General features: G+C 44.0%; 1 protein-coding gene across 3 annotated transcripts in view; it reads right to left on the bottom strand.

Moving 5' to 3' along the window:
• The window catches only part of LOC138641593 (5-beta-cholestane-3-alpha,7-alpha-diol 12-alpha-hydroxylase-like), a 32995-nt gene extending 16569 nt beyond the window's left edge, over positions 1-16426 (bottom strand). Inside the window, exons 1-2 of one of the 3 annotated variants that reach the window (XM_069729087.1) lie at positions 16333-16378; positions 10299-10419 (exon numbers count right to left, since the gene is read on the bottom strand). The gene's annotated coding sequence lies outside the window, so the exon portion shown is untranslated. Of the gene's footprint in view, positions 1-10298; positions 10420-16332 lie in introns of all 3 variants that reach the window. The other 2 variants (XM_069729086.1, XM_069729089.1) reach the window with 2 other exon arrangements.
• Positions 16427-18370: the final 1944 nt, after the last annotated feature.

Genomic DNA, 18370 nt, shown 5'->3' with positions numbered 1-18370 from the left:
TGGGCACATGCCGGGGCTCGGAAGTGAAGTAGTGACGTTTTGAAATGCAGACTTTGATGGAATGCTCTGTGGGCGTCACGTTGCGTTTGCAGAGCCCCTGATGTGGCTTAACAGTAGAAACCCCCCACAAGTGACCCCATTTTGGAAACTAGACCCCCAAAGGAACTTATCTAGATGTGTGGTGAGCACTTTGAACCCCCAAGTGCTTCATAGAAGTTTATAATGCAGAGCCGTGAAAATAATAAATACGTTTTCTTTCCTCAAAAATAATTATTTAGCCCAGAATTTTTTAATTTTCCCAAGGGTAACAGGAGAAATTTGACCCCAATATTTGTTGTCCAGTTTCTCCTGAGTATGGTGATACCCCATATGTGGGGGTAAACTACTGTTTGGGCACATGCCGGGGCTTGGAATTGAAGTAGTGACGTTTTGAAATGCAGACTTTGATGGAATGCTCTGCGGGCGTCACGTTGCGTTTGCAGAGCCCCTGATGTGCCTAAACAGTAGAAACCCCCCACAAGTGACCCCATTTTGGAAACTAGACCCCGAAAGGAACTTATCTAGATGTGTGGTGAGCACTTTGAACCCCCAAGTGCTTCATAGAAGTTTATAATGCAGAGCCGTGAAAATAATAAATACGTTTTCTTTCCTCAAAAATAATTATTTAGCCCAGAATTTTTTATTTTCCCAAGGGTTACAGGAGAAATTGGACCCCAAAAGTTGTTGTCCAGTTTCTCCTGAGTACGCTGATACCCCATGAGTGGGGGTAAACCACTGTTTGGGCACACGTCGGGGCTCAGAAGGGAAGTAGTGACTTTTGAAATGCAGACTTTGATGGAATGGTCTGCGGGTGTCACGTTGCGTTTGCAGAGCCCCTGGTGTGCCTAAACAGTAGAAACCCCCACAAGTGACCCCATTTTAGAAATTAGACCCCCCAAGGAACTTATCTAGATATGTGGTGAGCACTTTGAACCCCCAAGTGCTTCACAGACGTTTACAACGCAGAGCCGTGAAAATAAAAAATCATTTTTCTTTCCTCAAAAATTATGTTTTAGCAAGCATTTTTTTTGATTCACAAGGGTAACAGGAGAAATTGGACCCCAGTAATTGTTGCGCAGTTTGTCCTGAGTATGCTGGTACCCCATATGTGGGGGTAAACCACTGTTTGGGCACACGTCAGGGCTCGGAAGTGAGGGAGCACCATTTGACTTTTTGAATACGAGATTGGCTGGAATCAATGGTGGCGCCATGTTGCGTTTGGAGACCCCTGATGTGCCTAAACAGTGGTAACCCCTCAATTCTACCTCCAACACTAACCCCAACACACCCCTAACCCTAATCCCAACTGTAGCCATAACCCTAAACACAACCCTAACCGCAACACACCCCTAACCACAACCCTAACCCCAACACACCCCTAACCATAACCACAACCCTAATTCCAACCCTAACCCTAAGGCTATGTGCCCACGTTGCGGATTCGTGTGAGATATTTTCGCACCATTTTTGAAAAATCCGCGGGTAAAAGGCACTGCGTTTTACCTGCGGATTTTCCGCGGATTTCCAGTGTTTTTTGTGCGGATTTCACCTGCGGATTCCTATTGAGGAACAGGTGTAAAACGCTGCGGAATCCGCACAAAGAATTGACATGCTGCGGAAAATACAACGCAGCGTTTCCGCGTGGTATTTTCTGCACCATGGGCACAGCGGATTTGGTTTCCATATGTTTACATGGTACTGTAAACCTGATGGAACACTGCTGCGAATCCGCAGCCAAATCCGCACCGTGTGCACATAGCCTAATTCTAAAGGTATGTGCACACGCAGCGGAAAACGCTGCGGATCCGCAGCAGTTTCCCATGAGTTTACAGTTCAATGTAAACCTACGGGAAACAAAAATCGCTGTGCCCATGCTGCGGAAAAACTGCACGGAAACGCAGCGGTTTACATTCCGCAGCATGTCACTTCTTTGTGCGGATTCCGCAGCGGTTTTACAACTGCTCAAATAGAAAATTGCAGTTGTAAAACCGCAGTGAAATGCGCAGAAAAACCGCGGTAAATCCGCCATAAACCGCAGCGGTTTAGCACTGCGGATTTATCAAATCCGCAGCGGAAAAATCCGCAGAGGACCAGAATACGTGTGCACATACCCTAACCCTACCCCTAGCCCTAACCCTAACCCTAGCCCTAACCCTAACCCTAACCCTAACCCTACCCCTAACCCTAACCCTATTCTAACATTAGTGGAAAAAAAAAAATTTCTTTATTTTTTTATTGTCCCTACCTATGGGGGTGACAAAGGGGGGGGGTCATTTATTTTTTTTATTTTGATCACTGAGATAGATTATATCTCAGTGATCAAAATGCACTTTGGAACGAATCTGCCGGCCGGCAGATTCGGCGGGCGCACTGCGCATGCGCCCGCCATTTTGGAAGATGGCGGCGCCCAGGGAGAAGACGGACGGGACCCCGGCTGGATCGGTAAGTATGATGGGGTGGGGGGGGACCACGGGGGGGGGATCGGAGCACGGGGGGGGGATCGGAGTGCGGGAGGGGTGGAACGGAGCACGGGGGCGTGGAACGGAGCACGGGGGGGCTGGAATGGAGCACGGGGGGGTGGAACGGAGCACCGGGGGGGGGTGGATCGGAGTGCAGGGGGGGTGATTGGAGCACGGGGGGGTGATTGGAGCACGGGGGGAGCGGACAAGAGCACGGGGGGGAGCGGAACACTGGACGGAGGGGAGCCGGAGCAGTGTACCGGCCAGATCGGAGGGCTGGGGGGGCGATCGGAGGGGTGGGGTGGGGGCACACTAGTATTTCCAGCCATGGCCGATGATATTTCAGCATCGGCCATGGCTGGATTGTAATATTTCACCCGTTATAATGGGTGAAATATTACAAATCGCTCTGATTGGCAGTTTCACTTTCAACAGCCAATCAGAGCGATCGTAGCCACGAGGGGGTGAAGCCACCCCCCCTGGGCTAAACTACCACTCCCCCTGTCCCTGCAGATCGGGTGAAATGGGAGTTAACCCTTTCACCCGATCTGCAGGGACGCGATCTTTCCATGACGGACTGGCACCGACTTTCATGACGCCTACGTGGCGTCAAAGGTCGGGAAGGGGTTAACTGCATGATTTTTATATATATTTAACACTTAAAAATAAATAATATATCTAACAACCTAAAAATGTGTGTACTACAAGTAAATTTTCTTTCTGTAATAATCTAAAACGTGTTTTTTTCCTCCCACTGCATGGCGTGACAGCTGTGAGTTAAGGAATATCATATAGCCTTGTTTTTAATTTTAGGAATTTTCCTCAGCCTTACATTCAAATGGTTTTAGTTACAGGCCTGTACCGAAATAGTGTTGGAACATTCAACTCAAGTTTCTTATGGAGGAGTCCTTTCTATAGGTTAAAACATAGTGTTAGATAATATTTGGGGAATATTCAAAGGAATATTAGAATACTAAATTTAATAGATTACAATGCGCATTGATTGATAATTAGGATACAATATTTTGGGTTAATATACATGTTTTTTATTCTTTGTATGTGAAATGTATTGTGAACGTCTATGTGAGTCACAGTTTGAGTGACAGGTAACAGAGAATATGGGCAGCTGCTAAGTGTGTAATGTAAGAGTGACCAGAGCGTGGTATGTGGTATATGGAATGTGGATGCACAGTTTGATTGAGGCCTCATGATTTATGGTATGTATGAAAAAAAAACAAACAAAAAAAAACACCTTGTGTTAATGAGAAAATAAGATTCAGTTAAATTATTAGAATATTAAGATATATTTAAATATTATTATTCAACATATATTTCTTTAGTGATTATTAGTGAATAAGTACAATAACATTTTCCAAATTATAATTTTTTTCATATTCAGTGTTTTTTTATGGTTACATAGATGAGTACACATCTTCAAACAAATATATGGCACAAGTTGATATGACAGTTATAAAAATAATGATTTTTCACTTGGGTTTTTACAAATTAATTTTTTCATAAAATAATATTTTTTGATATTAAGGGGGAAATGTGTTTTTGATCCTGATCACATCATCACATTTCATCAATACCTCTTCTTCACACATTTTAATAACGAAGAAATATGAATAAGGTATTATTGGGTATAATAACAATAAATATTATAAAAGTCATTTTTTTTTCTCTTATGAAGGGTATTATATGCAAAGTTGCATAATTTCAATATTTTGGTAATCCAAGGTTATGACAACATCTACAAAAATATTAAGGGAATGTGTTACTGAGACATAATCTTAGCATTTGTCATCAACATATAAAGGCCTTATTTTTATTTTTTATTCTCATTTTTTTTCATTTTTTTCCACTTTTCTTTCAATTTTTATTTTTCATTCTTATTTTTCATCAAGGAAAAATCAATATTTAATAAAGTAATGTCTACAAGCATATTGCTTTATCAAATATAGTGATCATATGGTTTCATTATATAAGAAATGTTTCAATTCCTGAGTTAAATACAACAATTCTTTCACTCATTCATTCATTCATTCATATATATATACTTATTTTGGTTCATGGCTATACATACTTACATATTATTGGTCTACTGAACATAAATTAATAAAGTTTTAATACTAAATATCAGCACTTGTTACATAAAAGACATACTGACATCTATGGGTTCAAAAAGAAATTACACCTATGACATAAAAATGTCCAATCACATGAAGAATATGGTTAATAATATACTATCATTTATCATTTATTATTATTATTTTATTTTTCCAAATATAAACTCCATTTTAATATCATTTAATAATTATATGGATATTATTGATTGCTATGGTACGCTGTGATATTATAAGTTATGGAAATTACCAGATTTGGTATAGAATAGGGAATGAAGACTTCAATCAAGATACCGGAGATACGTTAATAAAGATTTTTCATTTTTCTAAATTCAATTGATTCTTAAAAGTTACAAGAAGAAAAGCCGTTATCCAGAAGTTCCACAAGGTAACAATGCTATGATTTCTGAGTAATAATAGACTGTGTCAAATACAATACATGTCACTACTGACAACAACTACAGCATCCATCACTGACAACTGAGTACAGTATCAAAGATGAACTGTGTTATTATGTTCCAGTGGTTTCCTATCACCTATAAGGCTATGTTCACACTTTGCGGATTTTGCTGCGGATCCGCAGCGGATTTGACCGCTGCGGATCCGCAGCAGTTTCCCATGAGTTTACATTACAATGTAAACCTATGGGAAACAAAAAACGCTGTGCACATGCTGCAGAAAAATCCGCGCGGAAACGCTGCGGATTACATTCCGCAGCATGTCACTTCTTTTCTGCGGATTTTCACCTGCTCCAATAGAAAACTGCAGATGAAAATCCGCAGAAGAAAACGCAGTAAAAACCGCGATAAATCCGCAGTAAAAACCGCAACGGGTTTTCACTGCGGATTTTGGAATTCTGCTGCGGAAAAATCCGCAGTGGAATCCGCAAAGTGTGAACATAGCCTAAGACTTCCATGAAAGCTGGTGAACACTCAGGTAATTGTCAGGACGCTACAACCCTGACATGTGTCCTGTGCACTAAGGACTGGTTATGGTGCTATGTTTGGCAAGGAAGAGTCAATGTAACCCTTGCTGTGCTGACCAAAGACGTCACACGTGTCCCAAGACCAGCGTGGATGATATGAGGATTCCAGATGATTTCCAAGGCGAGCCAACGTAAGTCCAGGTCTCTAAAGGTGACACTGCACAGATATTAAAGCGACATTTCATCTATGAACTTTGTTTTCTTATCAACATTTGATTTTATGGACTTTGATTAACACATGACACACGGTCTCTACATATCTACATGTTATCATCTATTGCAAAAGACTTATATTAAAGATTGGTTTAAAAGAACCAAGAAGACATCAATATGAAGACCAGATGACATCAGACCTGAGATGCTTCGAGTAGATATAGGGAGGTATAATAATATATATTTTATATAAATATTAATCACGGCTTACCATAACATGAATTTACATATCATTATATTATTGAGAACATAAAACGATATTATTATTAATAATTATATTATAAATATTATTATTTATTACATCATTTTGCCAAAGAAGAAAGAAGATTTTATTAATATTTTAATTTGAGGGTTCCAATCAATGTCTGTCACCCTCAAAAGGGGGAATTGTTAAATATTAATTATTCTTATTTTTATTCTGTACCGAGCACATGGTTTCTTGCTGACACTATCAAAAGCTATTTCTGTGTATGTAGCTCAGAGTATAAGTTAACTCCATATACAGAAGACACGTGATCAGTGTTGAACATATATAAACGTCTCTTAGGAGGGTGTGGGGGCTTTTTGTCACGTGGGACGGTCACCTCCCTTCCTTCACCATCATTCTCCATGGACATGGGACAAGACACGAGGAACAACAGCTGTTAGCTACTCCATGCCATGATGACTTCACACAGACAGATGACTTTTACCATTCTACCTTTTAAAGATGAGTTAGGCTACGTTCACATTAGCGTCGCGTCGCTGTTGCGTCGGCGACGCAGCGGCGACGCACGGAAAAACGCGCGCGTTTTGCGACGCGTGCGTCGTTTTTTGACGAAATCGGACGCACAGAAAATGCAACTTGTAGCGTTTTTTTGCGTCCGACGCTAGCGTCTAAAACGACGCACGTGTCGGAAAACGCGTGCAAAAAGACGCACGCGTCCCCTATGTTAAACATAGGGGCGCGTCGCCGCTGCGTCGCCGACGCAACAGCGACGCACATTAGCGTAACGCTAATGTGAACGTAGCCTAACAAGAAAAGCGCTGATATCTACACATGGACACTCTGTTTGTAATTGTTTCATCTACCTTTTATGTTTTCTGCAATTTGGTTTTTCTGTGGACTAGTCAATAAACCACTATACTTTCTTCAGAAAATCATGACATTTTTCTTTTAAGAATAACGCACCTGGTTAAGTCTTGATTAGATATTTTTGAGCAATAACAATTTTTAACAGTCTGTCTGGACCTGGTCAACCTTTATCCTCGCTTGCCCCTCTGGCGCCATGGGGGTGACTCAGTAATGCTCCAGGCACAGCTTGCATTTAATGTGGTCTTGCTTTTAGTTCATTTAGGAGGCCTTTATGGCACAGCGAATATAAAAAACGTAGATTAGGACTGCCCCATTATGAGAATGCCGTGAAGTGGCGGGGTGGCTCAAAGAACTGATCAATTGTTTGCTAAATGTCTCATTTTGAAAATACAGTTAGAAATCAATATGTGCATTTGCACTTTATGCATAGCGTCTTAACCTTAGGCAGCACTGGCTTCTCCCCTCTTTTGCTCGAAAATAAGCATAAACGCAGCAAAAACGCCCAGTGTGAGCTGAGCCTATAACCTCCACAAACACGAGTTACCAGAAGAAGTTTTTGCTTGAATGAAACCTTGTGTGAGCTCAGTGTGAACAGCGGCTGAACAGTGAGTCCCCACAATGAGTTTTTGGTGAGTTTTAATGTATTTTCGCTGCAGTTTCCAAACGGGATTTATAGAAATCTCGCACCGACTTCGTTTGTTTTTCTTTTCTCTCAGCATAAACTGAGCTGCAGCATTATATCCACAACAAGCTTTTCTTCATGGTATTTTAATCCATCATCCGTTTGTGTGCTGTGTCTTACAAGTGCGAACAGAACCATATCTAGCAAGCTTTTTTCATGGTATTTTAATCCATCACTCCTATGGTTTTCTTTTTTTTTATTTTCCTCTTCTTCTCTTTTTGGTTTCTGCTTTAAAGTGTTCAAAGCTTTTTTTTTTTTCTTTTTCCACACTGTTTTATGGCCTTGTGCAGTATTGGTTGTTTACCCCGCATAGTAATGCCTGCTCTGGCCTTTGCTAATTGGCTAATTGCTGATTGTGGCCATTTGGTGCCTGAAGGTAGCAGCCATTTCATTTCATATATATTTAGCTCTGGCTGGGATAGCACGCGCAACAGATATTAAGTGCAGCAGGATCAAGTGCTTGGCAGTTAGAGAATGGCAGTTGGGCAGGAGACAGGTAAGGTTTTCAAAACAATCATGCTTCTTGGTCAGTCATACTACACTATGCATTGATCATATCAATCTGCTGCTTATTTGTTTTTACTTCTGCTTTCTCACAACTCGTCTGCCCTTTAACACATTCTGTGCACTCTCTCCGTATCCACCCCTCCCTTCTCCCCTCTCCCATGTATAACTCTGAGGCTCTACTGACATTTCTTACCCACTCCAAACCATCAAATACCTCTATGCAGCACTCAAAACGTTCATACAAATCATCCCACCACCTGCTCTTTCTGTTTTTTCCCCCTTTACTAGTTGCAGGCGACATATCCCCCAACCCTGGGCCTCCCTCCACCAGCGTACATTACTCTCCTCCAGCTGCATAGAAAAACCCTGCTAATCTTATTAACATTCAGTGCATGCCTTCTATCACTTTCCACTGTGCTGTCTGGAATGCACGGTCTGTGTGTAACAAACTAACTTACATTCATGATTTCTTCCTCTCTAATTCCCTTAACCTTCTGGCTATTACAGAAACCTGGATCCAGCATTCAGACACCACTGCTGCTGCCTCTCTCTCATTTGTGGGCTAAAATTTTCTCATACCACCAGACCTGAGAACAGACAGGGTGGAGGGGTTGGTTTGCTCCTTTCATCACAATGTGCTTTCCAGGTCATCCTCCCGGTTCCCTCACTTACATTTCCTTCCTTTGAAGTCCACGCCGTCAGACTCTTTAAGCCCTTCTCCTTGAGGTTTGGCGGTTGTTATATCGCCCTCCAGGCTCCTCCCGCCTGTTTCTAGACCACTTTGCCACCTGGCTTACTTCCTATCCTGTGACATCCCCACCCTCATCATGGGAGACTTTAACATCCCCATCAATGATCCCCTCTCCCAATCTGCCTCTTATCTTCTCTAACTTCTTCATTCGACCTCTCACAGTATACTAATTCTCCTACGCATGAGGACGGGAATACTCTGGACCTGGTTTTCTCCTGTCCTGACTCTCTTCACGACTTTACTAACTCCCCTCTCCCGCTCTCGGACCACAACCTTCTTACCTTCTCTATCAAGAATTGTCTCCCCACCCAGGACACCCCCACTTACCACACTTATCGGAATACACGTACCATTAATACCCAGCAGCATATGGACAACCTCCACACTTCTTTAGCCCCCATCTCCTCCCTCTCCTGTCCAGACTTAGCATTGTCACACTTCAATAATACACTGAAGAATGCCCTGGATGAAGCAGCACCTTCTACATGCAGAAAGACCCGACACAGACAACGGCAGCCCTGGTACACTATGCAAACACGCTTTCTTCAGCGTTGCTCAAGGTGTGCAGAGCGGCAGTGGAGAAAATCTCTCTTAGCAGCAGACTTCATCCACTATAAGTTCATGCTTATGTCCTATGTTATGCTTAAGTCCTATAACTCTGCCTTTTCTCTGGCCAAACAATCCTACTTCACCACCCTCATCACCTCACTATCCAACAACCCAAAATGACTTTTTGAAACCTTAAACTCCCTCCTGAAACCTAAAGTACAGGCCCCAATCACCAACCTCAGTGGTGAGGATCTGGCCACTTATTTCCTAGAAAAATCAACCACATCCATCAGGATCTCTCAGCCCAATCTCCTCAGTGCCTGGATCCTCTTCCCTGCCGCACCTCAAGCTCATTAGACATCTTTGAGCCTGTTTCAGAAGAAGTTTCCAAGCTCCTCACTTCTGCTCGGCCTACAACCTGCAACAGTGACCCCATTCCTTCACTTCTCCTGCAGTCTCTCTCACCAGTGGTCACAACTCACCTGACTAAAATATTTAACCTCTCTCTTTCTTCAGGTATCTTTCCCTCCTCATTTAAACATGCCATCATTACCCCTTTACTTAAAAAGCCATCCCTGGACCAGAACTGCACGGCTAACTACAGACCTGTCTCTAACCTTTCCTTCATCTCTAAACTCCTGGAACGCCTGGTCCACTCCCGTCTAATCCGCTATCTCTCGGATAACTCTCTTCTCGACCCCTTACAATCTGGTTTCTGCTCTTTACACTCTACTGAAACTGCCCTCACTAAACTCTCTAATGATCTAATAACAGCTAAATCCAAGGGTCATTGCTCTGCTGATTCTCCTGGATCTCTCTGCCGCATTTGATACTGTGGATCACCAGCTCCTTCTCACTATGCTCCGCTCCATAGGCCTCAAGGACACAGCTCTCTCCTGGTCCTCCTCCTACCTCTCTGACCGCTCCTTCACTGTATCTTTTGCCGGCTCCTCTTCCTCTCCTCGTCCCCTTACTATCGGGGTTCCGCAGGGCTCAGTCCTAGGCCCCCTCCTCTTCTCTCTTTACACGGCCCCTATTGGACAAACAATCAGTAGATTTGGGGTTCCAGTACCATCTCTATGCTGACGACACCCAATTATACACTTCTTCCCCCGACATCACCCCTACCCTAATTCAAAATACCAAGGATTGTCTGTCTGCTGTCTCTAACATCATGTCCTCCCTCTACCTGAAACTAAATCTCTCCAAAACTGAACTCCTTGTGTTTCTCCCTTCTACTAACCTCACTCTACCCAATATCGAAATTACCCTGGAGGGTTCCACCATAACTCCCCTGCAGCATGCCCGCTGTCTTGGGTTCATATTCGACACCGAACTTTCCTTTACTCCCTATATCCGATCACTCATTCGCTCTTGTCACCTGCATCTTAAAAACATCTCCAGAATCCGACCTTTTCTCAACTTTGAAACTGCTAAGACTCTTACTGTCGCTCTTATTCATTCCCGTCTGGACTACTGCAACTCTCTTCTGATCGGTCTCCCTCTTTCCAAACTTTCTCCTCTCCAATCCATCTTGAATGTGACTAATGCCTGAATATACCGTCCTGTACACTGTCCTATAGTGACCTAATAATACTGCTATACAGTGCACTCATAGAGCCACCAGAATGTACAAATACCAGGGGTGACTAATGCCTGAATATACCGTCCTGTACACTGTCCTATAGTGCCCTAATAATACTGCCATACAGTGCACTCATAGTGCCACCAGAATGTACAAATACCAGGGGTGACTAATGCCTGAATATACCGTCCTGTACACTGTCCTATAGTGCCCTAATAATACTGCCATACAGTGCACTCATAGTGCCACCAGAATGTACAAATACCAGGGGTGACTAATGCCTGAATATACCGTCCTGTACACTGTCCTATAGTGCCCTAATAATACTGCCATACAGTGCACTCATAGAGCCACCAGAATGTACAAATACCAGGGGTGACTAATGCCTGAATATACCGTCCTGTATACTGTCCTATAGTGCCCTAATAATACCGCCATACAGTGCACTCATAGTGCCACCAGAATTTGCAAATACCAGGGGTGACTAATGCCTGAATTTACCGTCCTGTATACTGTCCTATAGTGCCCTAATAATACCGCCATACAGTGCACTCATGGTGCCACCAGAATGTACAAATACCAGGGGTGACTAATGCCTGAATTTACCGTCCTGTATACTGTCCTATAGTGTGCTAATAATACCGCCATACAGTGCACTCATAGTGCCACCAGAATGTGCAAATACCAGGGGTGACTAATGCCTGAATATACCGTCCTGTATACTGTCCTATAGTGCCCTAATAATACCGCCATACAGTGCACTCATGGTGCCACCAGAATGTACAAATACCAGGGGTGACTAATGCCTGAATTTACCGTCCTGTATACTGTCCTATAGTGTGCTAATAATACCGCCATACAGTGCGCTCATAGTGCCTCCAGAATGTACAAATATGAGGGGTGACTAATGCCTGAATATACCGTCCTGCACACTGTCCTATAGTGCCCTAATAATACCGCCATACAGTGCACTCATAGTGCCACCAGAATGTACAAATACCAGGGGTGACTAATGCCTGAATATACCGTCCTGTATACTGTCCTATAGTGCCCTAATAATACCGCCATACAGTGCACTCATAGTGCCACCAGAATGTACAAATACCAGGGGTGACTAATGCCTGAATATACCGTCCTGTTTACTGTCCTATAGTGCCCTAATAATACCGCCATACAGTGCACTCATAGTGTCACCAGAATGTACAATACCAGGGGTGACTAATGCCTGAATATACCGTCCTGTATACTGTCCTATAGTGTGCTAATAATACCGCCATACAGTGCACTCATAGAGCCACCAGAATGTACAAATACCAGGGGTGACTAATGCCTGAATATACCGTCCTGTATACTGTCCTATAGTGCCCTAATAATACCGCCATACAGTGCACTCATAGTGTCACCAGAATGTACAAATACCAGGGGTGACTAATGCCTGAATATACCGTCCTGTATACTGTCCTATAGTGTGCTAATAATACCGCCATACAGTGCACTCATAGAGCCACCAGAATGTACAAATACCAGGGGTGACTAATGCCTGAATACACCATCCTGTATACTGTCCTATAGTGCCCTAATAATACCGCCATACAGTGCACTCATAGTGCCACCAGAATGCAAAAATACCAGGGGTGACTAATGCCTGAATATACCGTCCTGTACACTGTCCTATAGTGCCCTAATAATACCGCCATACAGTGCACTCATAGTGCCACCAGAATGTACAAATACCAGGGGTGACTAATGCCTGAATATACCGTCCTGTATACTGTCCTATAGTGCCCTAATAATACCGCCATACAGTGCACTCATAGTGTCACCAGAATGTACAAATACCAGGGGTGACTAATGCCTGAATATACCGTCCTGTATACTGTCCTATAGTGTGCTAATAATACCGCCATACAGTGCACTCATAGTGCCACCAGAATGTACAAATACCAGGGGTGACTAATGCCTGAATATACCATCCTGTATACTGTCCTATAGTGTGCTAATAATACCGCCATACAGTGCACTCATAGTGCCACCAGAATGTACAAATACCAGGGGTGACTAATGCCTGAATATACCGTCCTGTATACTGTCCTATAGTGTGCTAATAATACCGCCATACAGTGCACTCATAGTGCCACCAGAATGTACAAATACCAGGGGTGAATAATGCCTGAATATACCGTCCTGTACACTGTCCTATAGTGCCCTAATAATACCGCCATACAGTGCACTCATAGTGCCACCAGAATGTACAAATACCAGGGGTGACTAATGCCTGAATATACCGTCCTGTATACTGTCCTATAGTGTGCTAATAATACCGCCATACAGTGCACTCATAGTGCCACCAGAATGTACAAATACCAGGGGTGAATAATGCCTGAATATACCGTCCTGTACACTGTCCTATAGTGCCCTAATAATACCGCCATACAGTGCACTCATAGTGCCACCAGAATGTACAAATACCAGGGGTGACTAATGCCTGAATATACCGTCCTGTATACTGTCCTATAGTGTGCTAATAATACCGCCATACAGTGCACTCATAGTGCCACCAGAATGTACAAATACCAGGGGTGACTAATGCCTGAGTATACCGTCCTGTATACTGTCCTATAGTGCCCTAATAATACCGCCATACAGTGCACTCATAGTGCCACCAGAATGTACAAATACCAGGGGTGACTAATGCCTGAATATACCGTCCTGTATACTGTCCTATAGTGTGCTAATAATACCGCCATACAGTGCACTCATAGTGCCACCAGAATGTACAAATATGAGGGGTGACTAATGCCTGAGTATACCGTCCTGTATACTGTCCTATAGTGCCCTAATAATACCGCCATACAGTGCACTCATAGTGCCACCAGAATGTACAAATACCAGGGGTGACTAATGCCTGAATATACCGTCCTGTATACTGTCCTATAGTGTGCTAATAATACCGCCATACAGTGCACTCATAGTGCCACCAGAATGTACAAATACCAGGGGTGAATAATGCCTGAATATACCGTCCTGTACACTGTCCTATAGTGCCCTAATAATACCGCCATACAGTGCACTCATAGTGCCTCCAGAATGTACAAATACCAGGGGTGACTAATGCCTGAATATACCATCCTGTATACTGTCCTATAGTGCCCTAATAATACCGCCATACAGTGCACTCATAGTGCCACCAGAATGCAAAAATACCAGGGGTGACTAATGCCTGAATATACCGTCCTGTACACTGTCCTATAGTGCCCTAATAATACCGCCATACAGTGCACTCATAGTGTCACCAGAATGTACAAATACCAGGGGTGAATAATGCCTGAATATACCGTCCTGTACACTGTCCTATAGTGCCCTAATAATACTGCCATACAGTGCACTCATAGTGCCACCAGAATGTACAAATACCAGGGGTGACTAATGCCTGAATATACCGTCCTGTATACTGTCCTATAGTGTGCTAATAATACCGCCATACAGTGCACTCATAGTGCCACCAGAATGTACAAATACCAGGGGTGACTAATGCCTGAATATACCATCCTGTATACTGTCCTATAGTGCCCTAATAATACCGCCATACAGTGCACTCATAGAGCCACCAGAATGTACAAATACCAGGGGTGACTAATGCCTGAATATACCGTCCTGTACACTGTCCTATAGTGCCCTAATAATACCGCCATACAGTGCACTCATAGTGTCACCAGAATGTACAAATACCAGGGGTGACTAATGCCTGAATATACCGTCCTGTACACTGTCCTATAGTGCCCTAATAATACTGCCATACAGTGCACTCATAGAGCCACCAGAATGTACAAATACCAGGGGTGACTAATGCCTGAATATACCGTCCTGTATACTGTCCTATAGTGTGCTAATAATACCGCCATACAGTGCACTCATAGTGCCACCAGAGTGTACAAATACCAGGGGTGACTAATGCCTGAATATACCATCCTGTATACTGTCCTATAGTGCCCTAATAATACCGCCATACAGTGCACTCATAGAGCCACCAGAATGTACAAATACCAGGGGTGACTAATGCCTGAATATACCGTCCAGTACACTGTCCTATAGTGCCCTAATAATACCGCCATACAGTGCACTCATAGAGCCACCAGAATGTACAAATACCAGGGGTGACTAATGCCTGAATATACCGTCCTGTACACTGTCCTATAGTGTGCTAATAATACCGCCATACAGTGCACTCATAGTGTCACCAGAATGTACAAATACCAGGGGTGACTAATGCCTGAATATACCGTCCTGTACACTGTCCTATAGTGCCCTAATAATACCGCCATACAGTGCACTCATAGAGCCACCAGAATGTACAAATACCAGGGGTGACTAATGCCTGAATATACCGTCCAGTACACTGTCCTATAGTGCCCTAATAATACCGCCATACAGTGCACTCATAGAGCCACCAGAATGTACAAATACCAGGGGTGACTAATGCCTGAATATACCGTCCTGTACACTGTCCTATAGTGTGCTAATAATACCGCCATACAGTGCACTCATAGTGTCACCAGAATGTACAAATACCAGGGGTGACTAATGCCTGAATATACCGTCCTGTACACTGTCCTATAGTGCCCTAATAATACCGCCATACAGTGCACTCATAGTGCCACCAGAATGTACAAATACCAGGGGTGACTAATGCCTGAATATACCGTCCTGTATACTGTCCTATAGTGCCCTAATAATACTGCCATACAGTGCACTCATAGTGCCACCAGAATGTACAAATACCAGGGGTGACTAATGCCTGAATATACCATCCTGTACACTGTCCTATAGTGCCCTAATAATACTGCCATACAGTGCACTCATAGTGCCACCAGAATGTACAAATACCAGGGGTGACTAATGCCTGAATATACCATCCTGTACACTGTCCTATAGTGCCCTAATGATACCGCCATACAGTGCACTCATAGTGCCACCAGAATGTACAAATACCAGGGGTGAATAATGCCTGAATATACCGTCCTGTACACTGTCCTATAGTGCCCTAATAATACCGCCATACAGTGCACTCATAGTGTCACCAGAATGTACAAATACCAGGGGTGACTAATGCCTGAATATACCATCCTGTATACTGTCCTATAGTCCCCTAATAATACCGCCATACAGTGCCACCACCATCGAATAATGAAAAGAATGGCTACATACAGTGTGAGAACTGCGTTATACAGAGCAAGAACAGAACAAAGGAAGTGCAGCGCATGTGCAGAGCCGCCACACGTCCCTTTAACCCAGAAACAAGGGCTGCACATAGTGCTGCAATAATACAGCCAATACTTGTACCCACGCCGTGCCCCGGCTTACCCTCGTGTGCACTCTCCCCGCTGCAGTCAGTCTCCGGGGCTCAGCTCCTGTATTTCAGCCGAGCACTCGGTGTTTGTTCTGGGAGGTCACATAAGTCACAAGGAGATCAGCACTAGAGGAAGAAAAGACACCGCGAGTCTGGGAGCGATCACCTGATCCGGATCCTTCGCACGGTGGAGCGCCGCGTGTCTGAGGTCCGATAGAGGTTCTGAGGGATCTGTTGTTGTGCCGCCGCCATGTATAGGGGCTGTAACACTGCTACTCGCTTGGGAGCGGGATGAGGTATCACAGGAACCGGTTCTATTTAACCCCTTAACCCCAAGGGTGGTTTCCACGTTGATGACCGGGCCAATTTTTACAGTTCTGACCACTGTCCCTTTATGAGGTTATAACTCTGGAACGCTTGAATGGATCCTGATGATTCTGACACTGTTTTCTTGTGACATATTGTACTTCATGATAGTGGTAATTTCTTTGATATTACCTGCGTTTATTTGTGAAAAAACAGAAATTTGGCAAAAATTTTGAAAATTACGAAATTTTCCAACTTTGAATTTTTATGCCCTTAAATCGCAGAGATATGTGCAGCGCCCCAGAGTCCTGGTCGTTGCAGTAACGTCGCTCTGCCACTAAGGGGAGTGATGTTATGTCTGATGGCACTAAAGGAGTTCACCTGACCAGGTATCACAGCCACACAGCACACTTCACACTCCGGCCACCAGGGGGGGTGGTTCTATCTATTAGGCCACTCCTCACACTCTGGTAAAACTGGGGGTTGGACAGGAAGTTAGGCAGAAAGCAGCCCGGGAGAGTTCGGGAGAGGACCTGTCAGAAGTGGGATCCTGGCAGGTACCTAGCAGAAAGGACAGATTGTTACGGAGCCGCGCCTGCACTACCTTGCGGCGGTATCCTAAGGAAGGACACGAAGTGAAGAATATTGTGGAGAAGTGAGAAGCGGCATCATAGAACGAAGGAGAGCCAGAAGGAGTCGTGTCCCTAATACCGCGGCAACATCCTTCTGAGGCGCGTAGCCGGTGGCCGGAGCACCGAGGAAGTAACACACTCTACACATTACGTCAAACAGCGGCAGGACAGTTAATTACAGGTTGGCTGTCTGACCTGAATCACCTAAACGGACATAGGAGGCAATCGTGGGAGAGGGGCGTCTCTAGGGTCCCAGAATAACTCCAGGCCTACCTGTCATACGGGTGCGTCCTAGCCATATTGTCAGGGGGACGGAGAGAGGAAGAACAGATACGACAGTTGTGAGGACTACAATACACAGGCGCTAGTGGTAGGCACTGATTCCCACCTGCAAAGGGAACTCTGGATGTGCCTTCGGACCTCCCGGTCTCAGCCAGCCCTGTTAGCAGTGCTCTGGATTGCGGACCCCGAAGCCTTCAGTCTTGCACCACGCACCATCACCTTTCATTGGACGCCCCTTAGCAGGGTCACGGACCGGGTCTAGCCACCGTGACCACCCCGGACCGAGTACCCCGCGGCCCTGCGTCTGGGGGCGCTCCATATGTCACACAAAATACTTAATAAGTAACATTTCCCACATGTCTACTTTACATCAGCACAATTTTGGAACCCAAATTTTTTTTTGTTAGGGAGTTATAAGGGTGAAAAGTTGACCAGCAATTTCTCATTTTCACACCATTTTTTTAGGGACCACATCTCATTTGAAGTCATTTTGAGGGGTCTATATGATAGAAAATACCCAAGTGTGACACCATTCTAAAAACTGCACCCCTCAAGGTGCTCAAAACCACATTCAAGAAGTTCATTAACCCTTCAGGTGTTTCACAGGAATTTTTGGGAATGAAAAAAAATGAACATGTAACTTTTTTCACAAAAAATTTACTTCAGCTCCAATTTATTTTATTTTACCAAGGGTGACAGGAGAAATTGGACCCCAAACCTTGTTGTACAATTTGTCCTGAGTACGCCGTTTCGCACAATGCTTCCTCATGGGGGCGTTGTGTCACATGGCTAAGGTGGAGCCCTAAATACGCGAGAAAGGAAAGTGATCTGT

The sequence above is a fragment of the Ranitomeya imitator genome, chromosome 6 (assembly GCF_032444005.1).
Source record: "Ranitomeya imitator isolate aRanImi1 chromosome 6, aRanImi1.pri, whole genome shotgun sequence".
In the NCBI taxonomy this organism is placed as follows: Eukaryota; Metazoa; Chordata; class Amphibia; order Anura; family Dendrobatidae; genus Ranitomeya; species Ranitomeya imitator.
The sequence above is the reverse complement of the archived record's forward strand: the minus strand, read 5'-3'. Positions and strand labels throughout refer to the sequence as shown.